The sequence below is a fragment of the Petaurus breviceps genome, unplaced genomic scaffold, assembly GCF_028583685.1.
Source record: "Petaurus breviceps papuanus isolate PSGF00001 unplaced genomic scaffold, PetGlider_PUasm1.0 339, whole genome shotgun sequence".
Lineage (NCBI taxonomy): Eukaryota > Metazoa > Chordata > Mammalia > Diprotodontia > Petauridae > Petaurus > Petaurus breviceps.
Genome location: NW_027186112.1, coordinates 1,004,912 through 1,019,900, shown reverse-complemented (window position 1 = coordinate 1,019,900; position 14,989 = coordinate 1,004,912). Strand labels below are relative to the sequence as shown.

At 38.6% G+C, this 14,989-nt stretch overlaps 1 long non-coding RNA gene across 1 annotated transcript in view; it reads right to left on the bottom strand.

The window, feature by feature from the left end:
- Positions 1-10,767: 10,767 nt before the first annotated feature.
- Positions 10,768-14,989, bottom strand: part of LOC138167948 (uncharacterized) — a 5,974-nt gene continuing 1,752 nt past the window's right edge. The window contains exon 2 of the long non-coding RNA XR_011170001.1: positions 10,768-11,005. This is a non-coding gene — a long non-coding RNA (uncharacterized lncRNA). The remainder of the gene's footprint in view (positions 11,006-14,989) is intronic.

Here is a 14,989-nt window from a genome sequence, read left to right as displayed (position 1 = left end):
CTTCTATCAGCCTCAATCTCCTCAACTGTAGAATGGGGATAATAATAGCACCTATCTTAGAGGGTTGCTGTAAGGATCAAAGGAAATAATATTTGTGAAGCTCTTAGTACAGTGCCTGGCACAAAGCAGGTATTTAACAAATGCTCATTTCTTTCCTTCTTCCTACTTAGCTCTGTACCCCCTGGGACTATGCTTCTTCACCCCAGTCATATCTTTGCTCTTCCACATACATGTTACATGTAGCTCCATCTTCTTGTCCCCAATTTCCAACAAAGTAATCACATTAACATTACTATTTCTTCTGGGAAACTTGCATCAATCAATTGCCCTATTGTTCCACTCACCACTCCTATGACTTCTCATTCCAAAACACCTCTTTCTAACTAATTATTGTTTCAGTTATTTTTTAGTCATTTTCTGTGAGTCCATTTGGGATTTTCTTGGCAAAGATACTAGAGTGGTTTGCCATTTCCTTCTCCAGCTCATTTTACAGATGAGCAACTGAGACAAACAGGCTTAAGTGACTTGCCCAAGGTCACATACCTAGTAAGCAGATGAGGCCAGATTTGAACCCAGGAAGATGAGTCTTCCTGACTTGACTTTAGGCTGGGTACTTTATCCACTGCACCACATCTGGCTGCCTCCCCTAGGCACTGCTCACCCTATATGTGCTGTTTCCTTCCATTAGAATGGAAGTCCCTTGGGGATGGGGACTAATTTTCATATTAGTATTACCAACACTTAAAATAATGCTTGGAACAAAGTTAAGCATAAGTTTGAAGTTTTTTTCACCTCCACCTTCTAGAATCCCTTTCTTCCTTCAAGATGCAGAATATGTACGATCTTGAAGTCTTTTCTGTTCTCCCAAACTGCTAATTCCCTTCCTTCTAAGCTACCTTAAAATTAATTGGTTTGCATTTATTTGGATTTATTCAAGTTATATTTATTCTGTATATTTCAATATGTGCTTGATCTTTTCATTCATTATATTTGTATCTCCAGTGCCTGGCATGGTGTTTGGCACATAGTAGATAGATAACGAATAATTGATTGACAATAAATCATTCAAATTAATTAATAAGTTCCAGAAATCCTAAGACAAGAAGGACAATTTGACCTCATGGGTATTGTTGAGACTTTCTGGGATGAGACCTACTCATCTCTGGAATGGGTGGAATGAAGCTCTCATAAGGATAGATCTTATTCAGAAGAAAGAAGATAGATTTAAAAAAGGGAGAGGGGGATGTTATATATTAAGAAGTTATATTCATGTGTGGAAATTGAGGAACCAGACAGGGAAGAAACATGGAGAGCATTTGATTTAAAATCAATGGAGAAACAAACTGAAATGATTTTGTCATCAGATTATACTACAGACCATCTGGACAGAATGAAGAAGCAGACAAGGCATTCTGGAAACAGATCACAAATAGTGATGAGGGACTTCAATTATCTTGGAGTCTATTGGAGTTGTCTTCTGGCCAAAAAAGGGAAGCAAAGTCTGGGGTACTCACCCTCTCCCACTAAAAGGGGCCTATGTTCTGGACACTTATGCACTTTCAAGGAAGTGCTCTTTTTTTTGAGCTCTTTGGCTCTTTATATCACCAACCCCAGTCCCTAGGGAGTATCAGTTAAAGCTCATGTTTGGTTCATTTCTGTCCAAAAAAGATGAGTAGACAGGTACTCAAATACAATATACATGAGGTATATGGCAGCTATTTATTTCTTCCACACAAAAGACTAAGCAAGTATTGGCAAAGACTTAAGTACGAAGCATTAACTTATAACAGCTATAGTACTATTGTGAGAAATTGATCCTGAAAACATGAAAAGGTGAATGACTTGGATAGGTGGCTGAATGGGCACTTTACTTTCACTTGGACTCTGAATTGTCCAGCTATTTCAAAGTCTTTATCTTCTGGGGCAGCTAGGTGGCACAGTGTATAGAGCACCAGCTATGGAGTCATGAGGACCTGAGTTCAAATATGGCCTCAGACACTTGACACTTACTAGCTATCTGGTCCTAGGTAAGTCACATAACCCCAAATACCTCATCAAAAAAAAACAAACAAACCAAAGTCTATGTCTTCTGGCAAGCCAGACCAGTCACTTAATTTCTAGGTTTCCTCATCTGTAAAATGATGGGGGGTTAAACTAGATGACCTGTGAGGTTTCAGTCTCTAACCCTATGATCCTATGAGCCTCACAACAACCTTGGGAGGTGAATACTGTGGGCCTGATCCCTGAAGGGAGTCATTCTAGCCTTCCTGACCCTAATTAGTATACTAATATTCTGAAATAACTTATTAGCCTGGTTTACCTACCAGGCAAACACCTGGAAGGCTCACAGTAGGGAGCAGAAATGTGTGATCAAGAGCATCTAAGTCCTTGAAGATGAGAGGAAATGAAAGATAGGTTATCAATGTTTGGGATCATGTATATGCCACTGTGAGCATTAGATTTATGACTTCACCAGGTGGGTTTAGCATTTTATCAGCACCCTGTTTCAGTACTAGGATTACAAAGAGATTGACTCAACTAAGTTTCAGTTTCTGGCAACAGCCTCCACTATGCCCTGGAGTGGCGTCCTCCTGTGTTTTCTATTTACCTATCCAGAAATGACCATGAGAGACACCCTAGTTATAGCTAGGATAGATCTGAGAGGTATTTTCAAAGAAGGGAGCAGACGACTGGAGAGATGCAGCCTAATAAATAGATCAAAGATGAAACGAATTTTTCAAGTCTAGTTAATTGGGATGAAGATTGTGCCATTTCAGAAACAGGGAAGTTAGAATGGACTAGGCTTTTTTACTTTTAAATTTTAAAAATTTAAACAATTTATTTTTTCCAATTACATGTGGAACAATTTTTAATATATATTTTTAAAATTTTGAATTCTAAATCCTCTCCTTCCCTCACTCTTCTCCCCCCTCCCCGAGAGGACAAGCAATTTGATGTAGATTATTCATGTGCAGGCATGCAAAAACTATTTCTACATTAGTTATGTTGGGAAAGAAAACACAGACAAAAATAGAAGAAAAAAGTGAAAAAAATAAATAAAAAATAGTATGCTTTGTTCTGCATTCAGATTCTAATTCTTTCTGTAGATGTGTATAGCATTTTTTCATCACAAGTCCTTTGGAATTGCCTTGGATCACCGTATTGCTGAGAATACCTAAGTCTTTCACAGTTGATCATTGTATAGTTTTGCTATTACTGTGTATAATGTTCTCTTGGTTCTGCTCACTTCATTTTGCATCAATTAGTGTAAGTCTTTCCAGGTTTTTCTGAGGGTATCCTGCTCATCATTTCTAATAGCACAATAGTATTTCAGCACAATTACATACCACAACTTGTTCAGTCATTCCCCAATTAATGGGCAGCATCCACTCAATTTCCAATTCTTTGCTACCACAAAAAGAGCTGCTATAAATATTTTTACACATACAAGTTCTTTTCCATTACAAAAATCTCTTTGATGTACAGATGTAGAAGTGCTATTGCTGGATCAAAGGGTATGTGCAGTTTGGTTGTCCTTAGGGAATAGTACTAAATTGCTCTCCAGAATGGTTCAGAATTGATTCATAACTCCACCAACAGTGCATTCATGTCCCAATTTTCTCACATTCCCTTCAACATTTGTCATTTTCCTTTTCTGTCATATTAGCTAACCTGGTAAGTATGATCACGGTGGTACTTCAGAGTTGTTTTAATTTGCATTTCTCTATAGTGATAGAGGGCATTTTTTTTCAAATGCTTTATTAACTTCTGATTTACATCATTAATTTCTGCCAGATTTTGAGTTACAAATTTTCTTCCCATTTTTCCCCTACCCACCACCCCCAGAATAGCAGTTCCACAGGACCTCCTTCAATCTTCTCTCTGTCATATCTTCTCCCATACCCCCTTAGACTTTTTCAGTAGGGCATGGTGGATCTCTATGCCCCAGTGCCTGTATATCTTCTTTCCCAATTACATGTAAGATAGTATTAATAAAAGTGTATATATATATATATATAATATATAATTTTAAACATTTGATTTTAAATCTTTGAATTCCAGATTCGTTCCCTTCTTCCCTTGTCACCCACTCTTACTAGGAAGATAAGCAGTTCAGTATAGGTTGTATATGTGTAGCTAATAAAAAACATTAACATAGTAGATATATTGTAAAAGACTGACTAAATTTCCCTCCCTCCTAGCACACCACCCACTTGTTCTATTCTCTACTTTGATCTCGTCCCTTTTCAAAAGTGAGTGCTTCCAACTTCCCTCCCCCCCCAGCCTGCCCTCCCTTCCATCATTCCCCCTCTCATCCTCTTCCCCCTACTCTCCTGTAGGGTGAGATACCCTATTTAGTGTGTATTTCATTCCCTCCCTGAGCCATATTCAGTGAGAATAAGGTTGACCCATTCCCTTTTGCCTTCCTATTCTTCCCCTCCATTGTAACCCTTCTCCCTTGCCTCTTCTTTATGAGATAGTTTACCCCATTCTGTCTCTCTCCATCTCCTCTCATTATATTCCTCTATAGCCTCTTAATTTTCCCTTTTAAGTATCATCCCTTCCTATCAAATTGGTCCTGTGCCCTCTATCTATGTATACCTGTAAGCATATATACACACATTCACATATGTATTCATACGCCTGTATGCCCTCCAATATAGACATATATGTGTGTGTGTGTATTTCTATTCCCTTCAACTATTTTCATACTGAGAAAAGTTTAATCAGCTACAATTACCATTTTTCCATGTAGGAATGTTAATAGTTCAACTTTGATCAGTGGCTTATGATTTCTTTTCCCTGTTTACCTTCTCAAGCTTCTCTTGCTTCTTGTATATGGATGTCAAATTTTCTATTCAACTCTGGTTTTTTCATTAAGAATGCTTGAAAGTCCTCTATTCCACTGAATGACCATATTTTCCCCTGAAACATGATACTCAGTTTCACTGGGTAGGTGATTCTTGGTTTTAATCCCAGCTCCTTTGCCCTCTGGAATATCATATTCCAGGCCCTTCGATCCCTCAATGTAGAAGCTGCCAGATCCTGTGTTATCCTGATTGTGTTTTCACAATATTCAAATTGTTTCTTCCTGGCTGCTCGTAATATTCTCTCCTTGATCTGGGAGTTCCGGAAACTAGCTATAATATTCCTAGGGGTTTTCTTTTTGGGATCTTTTTCAAGAGGTGATCGGTGGATTCTTTCAACCTCTATTTTGCCTTCTGATTCTAGAACATCAGGGCAATTTTCCTTGAGAATTTCTTGGAGGATGATTTCTAGGTTCTTTCAGGTAGACCAATAATTTTTAAATTATCTATTTTCCAGGTCAGTGGTTTTTCCCATGAGATATTTCACATTGCCTTCTATTCTTTCATTTGTTTGGATCTGTTTAACAGCATCTTGATTTCTCTTAAAGTCACTAGCTTCCCTTTGCTGCAATCTAAATTCAAGGGAAAGATTCTTCTCATTGAGCTTTTGAGATTCTTTTTCCATCTGGCAAATTCGGCTTTTCAAGGCATTCCTCTCATTTCCTTTTTGAGCCTCTTTTGCCAATTGAGTTAGTCTGTTTTTGAAGGTGTGATTTTCCTCAGTCAGGCTGCTGACTCTCATTTTGTAATTTTCTTGCATCATTCTCATTTTTCTTCCCAATTTTTCCTCCACTTCTCTTATCTGCTTCTTAAGGTCCTCTATGGCTTGTAGCCAGCTTGTATTTTCTTTTGAAGCTTTTGGTGCAGGAGTTCTGACTTCACTGTCTTCCTCCTGTTCCATGCTTTGCTCCTTTTTTGCCCCCAAAATAAGAGTCTAATGTTGGAGTCTTCTGTTTGTTTTGTTTCCTTTGTGACCCCTAGGCTTTTTGCCACAGTAGGACTCTGCCACCAGACAGGGGAGCTTTCGTCCCAAATGCTGGGGTTTTCTCAGCTGCCAGAGGTATTAGTTGGGTGCCCTCTTTGAGGCCTCTACATGCTCTGGCAAGCTGGTCATGAACCCCAAGACTTCCAACCTAGACTGCAGTCCAGATCTAAGCAGGTTAAAGGAAGAGCGATTACCTCTCAGACTGGTTTCTTGGTCCTCCTACAGTCTGCAGGTAAGGAACTTAAGATGCCATGTGGTGCTGGCTGTGCTGGGGTCTCAGCAGCTTCTCACCCTGGGGGCAAAAGCTGATGCATTCCCGACTACTGGGTCCCAAAGTCCATACTGCACTGACCTCTCACTTGTCCTTAGCATCTTTGTGTTGATAAATCTGGAAATGGCCACACTGCTGATCTGGAGTCCCTCTGGCCAGTGGCTGGTCAGACCTGTCCTGGGGCTAAAACCTCTGGCTCACGCAGGCCTGGGCTCAGCTCCCAGAGCCCTGCACTGACTGCTTGCTGCCAGCTTGTCCTCAGAGGGAGGTTAGTTTCTCTGTGTCATTTTGTTGGTTCTGCAGTTCCAAAGTTTGTTCAGAGTCCCCTTTTTACATGGATTGGGGAAGGTGGAAGCCAGAGCCCGGCGGAGGTCCTGCTTCTACTCCACCATCTTGACTTTGCCTCCTAGAGGGCATTTTTTTTAATGTGACTATAGATAGGTTTTATTTTTTCATCTAAAAACTGCCTTTTCATATTCTTTGACCATTCACCAATTGGAAAATGACTTGTATTCTTATAAATTTGAGTCAGTTCTCTATACAATTGAGAAGTGAGGACTTTATCAGAGAAACTGTATATAGTATAGTATTGTATATAGAAATAGTATAAATTGCACATCCCTTCCCCACCCCATTTTCTGCTTCCCTTCTAATCTTGGCTGCATTGGTTTTGTTTGTGCTAAAACTTTTAAATTTAATATAACCAAAATTATCCATTTTACATCTCATAATGCCATCTCTTGTTTAGTTACAAATTCTTTTTTTATCCATAGATCTGATAGGTAAATCATTCCATGCTCACCTAATTTGCTTATGCTATCATTTCGACTTTATTTTGGTATATGCTGTGAGATGTTGATTTATTCTTAGTTTCTGCCAAATTACTTTCCAGTTTTCCCAGAAATTTTGTCAAATAATTCTTGTCCCAAAAGCTGGGATCTTTGCATTTATAAAACACTATATTTCTATGGCCATAACCCCCTGTGTTTTATGTACCCAATCTATTCCACTGACCCACTGTTCTATCTTTTAGCCAGTACCAGATTGTTGTGATGATTACAATTTTATTATACAGTTCGAGATCTGGTATGGCTAGGTCACCTTCACTTTTTTTCATTAATTCCCTTGATCAATTTGACCTTTATTTTTTCCAGATGAATTCTGTCATTTTTTCCCTAGCTCTATAAAATAAATTTGGTAGTTTGATTGGTATGGTAGTAAATAAGTAAATTAATTTAGGTAGAATTGTCATAGCCTACACATGAGCCATTAATATTTTTCCAGTTGTTTAGATCTGACTTTTGTGTGAAAAGCTTTTAGTAATTGTGTTCTTATAGTTCCTGGGTTTGTCTTGTTATGTAGACTCCTAAGTATTTTATATTGTATATAGTTATTTTATTTTTTTTTGCTCTTTGGAGGGTAATTGGGGTTAAGTGACTTGCTCAAGGTCACATGGCTGGTTTTTGTGTTAAGTGTCTGAGGCCAGATTTGAACTCAGGTCCTCCTGATTCCAGGGCTGGTGCTCTATGCACTGCACCACCTAGCCACCCTCTACAGTTATTTTAAATGGAACTTCCCTTTCTGTCTTTTGCTGCTGGACTTTGTTGGTAACATCCTGCAACTTTGCTAAAGTTATTAATGATTTCAACTGTTTTTTTAAAAAATAGATTCTCTAGGATTCTCCAAGTACACCATCATATTATTTTTAAAGAGCGATAGTTTTATTTCCTCATTACCTATTGTAATTGCTTCAAGTTATTTCCCCCCCCTCTTATTGCTATAGCTATATTTCTAGTACAATAATGAATAATAGTAGTGATAATGGGTATTCTTGTTTCACCCCTCATCTTTTTGGCAAGACTTACAGATAATGCTTGCTAATCGCTTTAGATAAATACTACCATTTTAAGGAAAGTTCCATTTATTTTTTGCTTTCTGTTTTAAAAAAAATTATATTTTGCCAAAAGCTTTATATGCATCTATTGAGATAATCATTTGGTTTTGTTACTGATATGGTCAATTATGCCGATAATTTTCCTAATATTGAACCAGTCTTACATTCCCAGCATAAATCCACCTGTTCATGTTGTATGACCTTTGGGATATGTTGCTATAATCTCTTTTCTAGTATTTCATTTACAATTTTTGCATCAATATTCACTAGGGAAATTGGTCTATAGTTTTCTTTCTCCTTTTTTGTTCTTTCTGGTTTAGATATCAGTTGTCACTGATAATGACACACTGTGTGTCACATAAGGAATTTGGTAAGACTCTTTATCTATTTTTCCAATTAGTTTATATAGTCCTGGAATTAGTTTTTCTTTAAATGTCTGGTACAATTCACTTGTGAATCCATCTGCTCCTAGGGATTTTTTTTCCTTAGGGAGCACCTTGATGTTCACTTTATTTTTCTGAGATGGGATTATTTATGTATTCTATTTTCTCTTCTGTTAATCTGGGTAATTTATATTTTCATAAATATTCATCCATTTAACTTAGATTGTCAGATTTATTGGCACATAATTGGGCAAAGTAGCTCCTAATAATTACTTTAATTTCCTCTTCATTGGTGGTATATTCACCCTTTTAATTTTCAGTACTGGCAATTTGGTTTTCTTTTTTTTTAATCAAATTAATCAATGATTTTTGTTGTTTTCCTCCCATAAAACCAGCTCCCAGTTTTATTGATTAGTTCTATGGTTTTCTTACTTTTAATTTTATTAATCTCTCCTTGATTTTCAGGATTTACAATCTGGTGTTTATAATTGGGGATTTTTTTTTTTTTTTTGCTTTTTGGAGTGGGGGAAGGTAGGGCATTTGGGGTTAAGTGACTTGCCCAATGTCATATGGCTAGTTTTTTTGTGTGTGTTAAGTGTCTGAGACTGGATTTGAACTCAAGTCCTTCTGACTCCAGGGCTGGCGCTCTATTTACTGCGCCACCTAGCCTCCTCACAATTGGGGATTCTTAATTTGTTCTTTTTCTAGTTTTTTTTAGTTGCAAGCCCAATTAATTGATTTGTTGTTTCTCTATTTGATTGATGTAAGTGTTTAGAGTTACAAAATTTCCCCTAAGCACTGCTTTGGCTGCATCTTGGATCCTTATAATGGCAATGCCACATAATCTTCTTCTGACCACGTGTCTGACTTCCTTACCATGTGTCGACTGAGAGCTCTAGAAGCCACTGCAGGCTGACTCAGTTGCCCCCTTCACCCTTTCCCAGTCCCAAGGCCTGTTGCTGGTTTGCCAAGGGTCATAGCCCTTGCTGGACTGTGCTTCCCTCTCACCCCAGTGAGACACACCTTTCTTGTTTACCTTCTAAAGTTGACTTGGACTGGAAAATTGTTTCACCCTGTCCTTTTGTTGGTTCAGACACTCCAGAATTTGTTCTGAGGCACAATTTTAACACTGAGTGGAGGGAATTTTGGAGAGCTCAGGTGAGTCTCTACCTTTACTCTGCCATCTTGTCTCCCTTCCTGGGAATACCACTGTGATAAAACGGGATGTAGAGGCACTGGCGACATAAATGAAAAAAAAAATTGAGTGCATTAGGAAGATAATTTGGCAGTGTAGAATATGGATTGGCAAAGGGATGAAACACAGACAGGAAGACCAGTTAAGAAGCCATCAGGTAAGATGAGAGTCTAAACCAAGATGGTTTCAGTTCAAATAAAGAGGAAAGGACAAAAATGAGAGATATTACAGAGGCAGAACTACCAGGATTAGGCAACTAATTGGATGTGTGGTGTGTATTAAGTGTCAACAGAATTTTGAATGCAGTTCAGGTGGGACAGGTCTCTAACCTAGGAATGGCTGGAACCAAACAGAGGAGGCTAGAGGCAGGTGTGTCAGGACACAAATAAGAGGTAGAATTTATTTTAGAGTGAGGAAAATGATTTGCAAGCAAGGAAGCCCCCTCCCCCTGAGGAGTGCTTAATAGGTTGGCTTATAAGCTATGCTTACATATACTTAATGAGGTTGCCGATAACATAGTTATTCTTAGGTCTTGAACAGCAGTTTCCCACTGGAGGCTCAGGTGTGGGCAATACAGGCATTCCTGGGTCCTGTGGGAACAGTCTCCAGGCTGATTGTTACATAGAGGGGTACAGTACCTAGTTTGGTTCACTTAGCTGTTACAAGGAACAGGGATTGTGAGCAAGTCAAGCAAAGTGATGGACAGCTCAGGTCCCTGGGAATGGGGCCAGTGAACACCTGGTGCGTGGTCAGAGTAATTCACTTTGCCAGAGAGTGAGATCATCCAGAGCACAGAGGATTGTTGTTATGCCAAGCTCAGGGTACAGTCTGATTGTTGCCTTAGCTCTGAGAAACAGGGTGCCTCCACAATATTTTGACATAGGGAAAGAAAAGTCAGATGACTAGATCTGACAGGGAGGATATTATAAGCATAGAAATCAGGGAGGGGGCATATTTTAGAGGAAGATGGTGAGTTATTTTGAGCATACTGGGTATAAGATGCCAGTATTACATATAAGTGGAGTTATTTAGAAAAAGCTGGAAATTACAGAATCTGAGTTTGAAGCCAATTCATATCTTATCCAAAATTTCCTCTACAACATACCTGAAGAGTTGTCTACTTGCTTTGCTTGAAGACCTAAAGTGAAAGGGTATTCACGACTTAATTCCATTTTTAGATGACTTTTTAATGAAATTTTTTTTCTTCCAATAATGTTATATTTGTCTTGTTGCAACTTCTGTTCATTGTTTCTAGCTGTGCCCTCTAGGGCCAAGCAAGGCAGGTCATCTCCATTACTTATGATAGCTCTTCAAATACTTAAGAACAGTTATTAAAATCTTCTTTTCTCCAGGCTAAATATTCCCAAGATCTTACAGCTGATTCTCATGTAACCAGGCTTTTCTAAGACCTTTAGGAAATGGACATGAAGAAAAAAAAGTAAAATCTTATCAAAAAGGGGTCATGAATGAGGAGATAAGAATCCAAATATGAGAAGGGTTTTAGACAAGCAGAGATGAGAGGGACTTCCTATTTTTGTAATTTGGCTGGAGTAGTCCAAATCATATCTCTAGAATTCAGCTTCCAATTTCTACTGAAGATGAAGGCTAGCTAGTAAGGCCACCAAGATGAGGCAGGTAGGGGGAAAGGTTTATTTATTCTTAGATGGTTGAGTGCCATCTGGTGTTCACACTAGGTCCCCTCAAATACACACATAAAAGCATGTTGCTCTCATTATAGCAGAAAGTCAAGGAATAAGCAGTACTGAGTGTACCTTGAGTACCTACCACCCAAACTGTTTGTCATACTAAAGGCAAAAAGCCCTTCACCAGGAGCAGCTAGGTGGCACAGCGAATAGAGCACCAGTCCTGGAAGCTGGAGAACCTGAGTTCAAATCTGGGCTAAGACACTTAACACACTTACCAGCTGTGTGACCTTGACTTAACTCCAATTTCCTTGCCTTCCCCCCTTAAAAAAAAAGCCCTTCACCATCCTCGTCACTTTCCAGTAGACAACCTTCAGCTTACTACGTATTCTTCTTAAAATGTGATTCAGTGAATTGAACATAGTACTATAGATATGGTCTTCAGGAAGCATAGCAGTACTATCACCTACCTCTCTAATCCTTGACACTAGGACTCTCTTAATGCAGTCCACAACCGCCCTAACACATTGCTGATTTATAATAGGCTTGCAGTCCACTAAAACTACCAGATTTTCTTCCCTTTTTAAAATATATTTTCCCAATACATATAAAAACAATTTTTAACATTTGTTTTTTAAAATTTTGAATTCCAAATTCCTTCCCTCTTTCCTCCCCTTCTCTGAGACAGCAAGCATTTTGATACAGGTTTTTCTGAAGGCACCCTGCTCATCATTTCTTATAGCACAGTATTCCATCACAATCACATGCTACAATTTATTCAGTCATTCTCCAACTGATGGGCATCCCCTCAATTTCCAATTCTTTGGCACCACAAAAAGAACAAGTGCAGATTAAAAAAAAAAACAGAAACTCTTTCTCCCCTACTTCCTCCTTGTAAAGTTGATTTTTGGACCAAAGGAATAATTAATGTCCACATTATCTACATCACAGGGTTGTTCTGAGGTTTAAATGAGGTATCAGTGTCAGTTATCATGCTGTTTTATTAGGTAGATAATTCTTGGTTCATAACTCATGCTGCTTAATTTTGTAAATATTATATCCCAAATTCCATATTTCGCCATTATTTTCCTTAAAAAGTTCATTGTGATCCTAATGATAAATAATGAATTAATTCATTATAAATGAATGATAATAATGAAATAAATAAATAATAAATAATAATGATAAATGATATAAACATTTGTGCTTAAATTGCAAATATCCACTGCAAATGCACAGTGGGATACAGAGACAAGGTGATGTAAACTTGTGAGGCTATTGCTGGCAATATGCCTTCGTCTGTTGCCCTATAAAGGAGGTGGGCACTGGTCAAGGGTTTGAAAACCCTTAGGGTTAAATAAATGCACAAGCTAGAATGCTGTGTGTGCCTTTACTGGCCCCCATCAAGGCTTGAGGGAAATCTGTGTTTGCTTCAACAGGCCCTCTGTGAGGATTGAGGGGATTTAGGTGGGTGCACAAGCTATGCCTGTGTCAATTGACCCCACCAAGTCTTAGGAGTACTTGTAGGCCCCTTCCAGAAGAGTGAGTAAGGCATGCTGTAGGAATTGTTCTCACATTATCAACAACTCTCTTGTGAGGATACTAGATTTGAATAAAGTAAGATTATTAACCCGTCTGAAACTGTCTTAGTGTTTTTCCTTTCCGAGCAGATTAAGAATGAACCTGTGCTAGCTGCTCTCTTATGTGCTAGTGTTATCTTACAATGTGTATGTAAGTATATGTATGTATATGTATATATGTTTGTGTGTATATGTATGTGTGTCTCGTAGCCTGGGGGGAGGAAGAGGGAAAAAAGAACAAAGTAAAATGTGCACAGCAGAGAACAAAAGAAAACTTACAAGGGAGCAAAGAAAAGATGGACAACTCACAACACAATGTGGAGCATTTTTTAATATAGGCTTCTTCTTTTTTTTTTTTTGCTTTTTGGAGGGCAATTGGGGTTAAGTGGCTTGCCCAAGGTCACAGGGCGAGTTTTTGTGTTAAGTGTCTGGGGCCAGATTTGAACGCAGGTACTCCTAACTCCAGGGCTGGTGCTCCATTCACTGCGCCACCTAGCTGCCCCTATATAGGCTTTTTTGAAATGGAAATTTACTGTTATATATCTTGAATCCTCTCTTACCATCTGTTGTGCACATGGCAATGCTTTTTTTTTCTTTTGTGTTTAAGTTTTAGTATTTGAGTTTATGACGTTTCTTTTCTCATTATGTATTTAAGTTTAAATTAATAAAAAATACAATAAATCCAGTATGCAACTTTCGTTGTAAACTTCTTAGCACAATGTCTGGCCCATAGTAGTTGTTATACAAATGCTTTACCTCCCCTTCTCCTACCTGCCCCCCCCCCCCAAAAAAAAAGTCATCTGGCTCGTCTGCGATTCTTTCTGGATTTCCTCTTTCGTGCATCAGAAAAATACTTGATGACCCTTTTCTTGTTTTGTTTTCCTTACCATATTCCTAATTCCTTTCCTCCCCACAAATTGGGGTGGGGAAGGAAGAAAAAAGTAAGAATAACAGCATTTTTATAGTATTTAAAGTTTGCAAAACACTTCACAAATAGCTTCATAACAACTCTGGAAGGCTGGTGCTATTATTATCCCCGTTTTACAGTTGAGGAAATTGAGGCAGAGAGAGGCTAAGTGACTCTCTCAGGGTCACACAGATAGTGTCCAAAGCCATACATGAGTTCAGGTCTTCCTGCTTCCAGATCTATCACTTTTATCCACTATAGCATCTGGATGTCTTGTAACAAACATGCATAGACTGAGTAAAACAAATTCCCACATTAGCCATATTTGAAAAATGTTTTATTTTGCATCATTGATCAATCACCTTTTTGTCAGGGGATGGTTAGCATTCCTCATATGTGGCTTTGAATCATGGCTGGTCATCACCATTATCAGAATTCTTAAGTCTTTCAAAGTGGTTTCTCTTTCCAGGGTTGTATTGTATTGAAACATGTGCTTTGACCTCATTCTCCCAGGGCTAGGCCTACTAAATTTTGCCCCTCAGGGTGCTTGGGTGCCTTGTGCTTGGATACCAATTCCAAAGCCACATTTCTCCCTGCAAGATTTTCCCCAAGTCATAGACACTATGCCTAGCAATTACTCATGAGTGGGCCCAAGCAAAACACTTATTGCTTTCCGTGGTATAGTAACAAACCACACCTGGAGGAATTATTAGTTTCAACTGGCTTTGTACTGACTCATAATGATATTCTCTACCCACTGGACTATCTATACCAACTGCCTACTTTATTACATGCATTGTGGACTCCTTAAGTGTATCCTGGACTTTAGATATATGTATACTCTCTATACCTATCTTGTCAAACAAGACTTTGATTGTTAGCTAACTGGGCAATCTTCAATTAGCCCGGAATACTAGTTAATTTATTGCCTTAGCAAACCTAAAACCACACCTCCCTGTGGCCCCCACCTGGGGCTTTTCTTGGTGAACTCTGGGTTAAGATACCTGTTCAGTAGATACAAAATGTGCATGTTCCTTTAAGAGTGGTTCCTTAACCATTCCCTAATCCTGCCCAGTATCTCCTAATTAACATATTTGGCACACCTTTTAGTGTAGTCTTTCTAGGTAAACTGTAATCCTCTAAGGTAGAAAGTTTCTTAAGAACGTTTGCCCGCTGAAAAGCATAAAAATAAACTTTTGCCAACTTGACTTCAAGAATGCTTGAATCCTGGGGCGGCCAGGTAGCACAGCGAGTAAGATCACC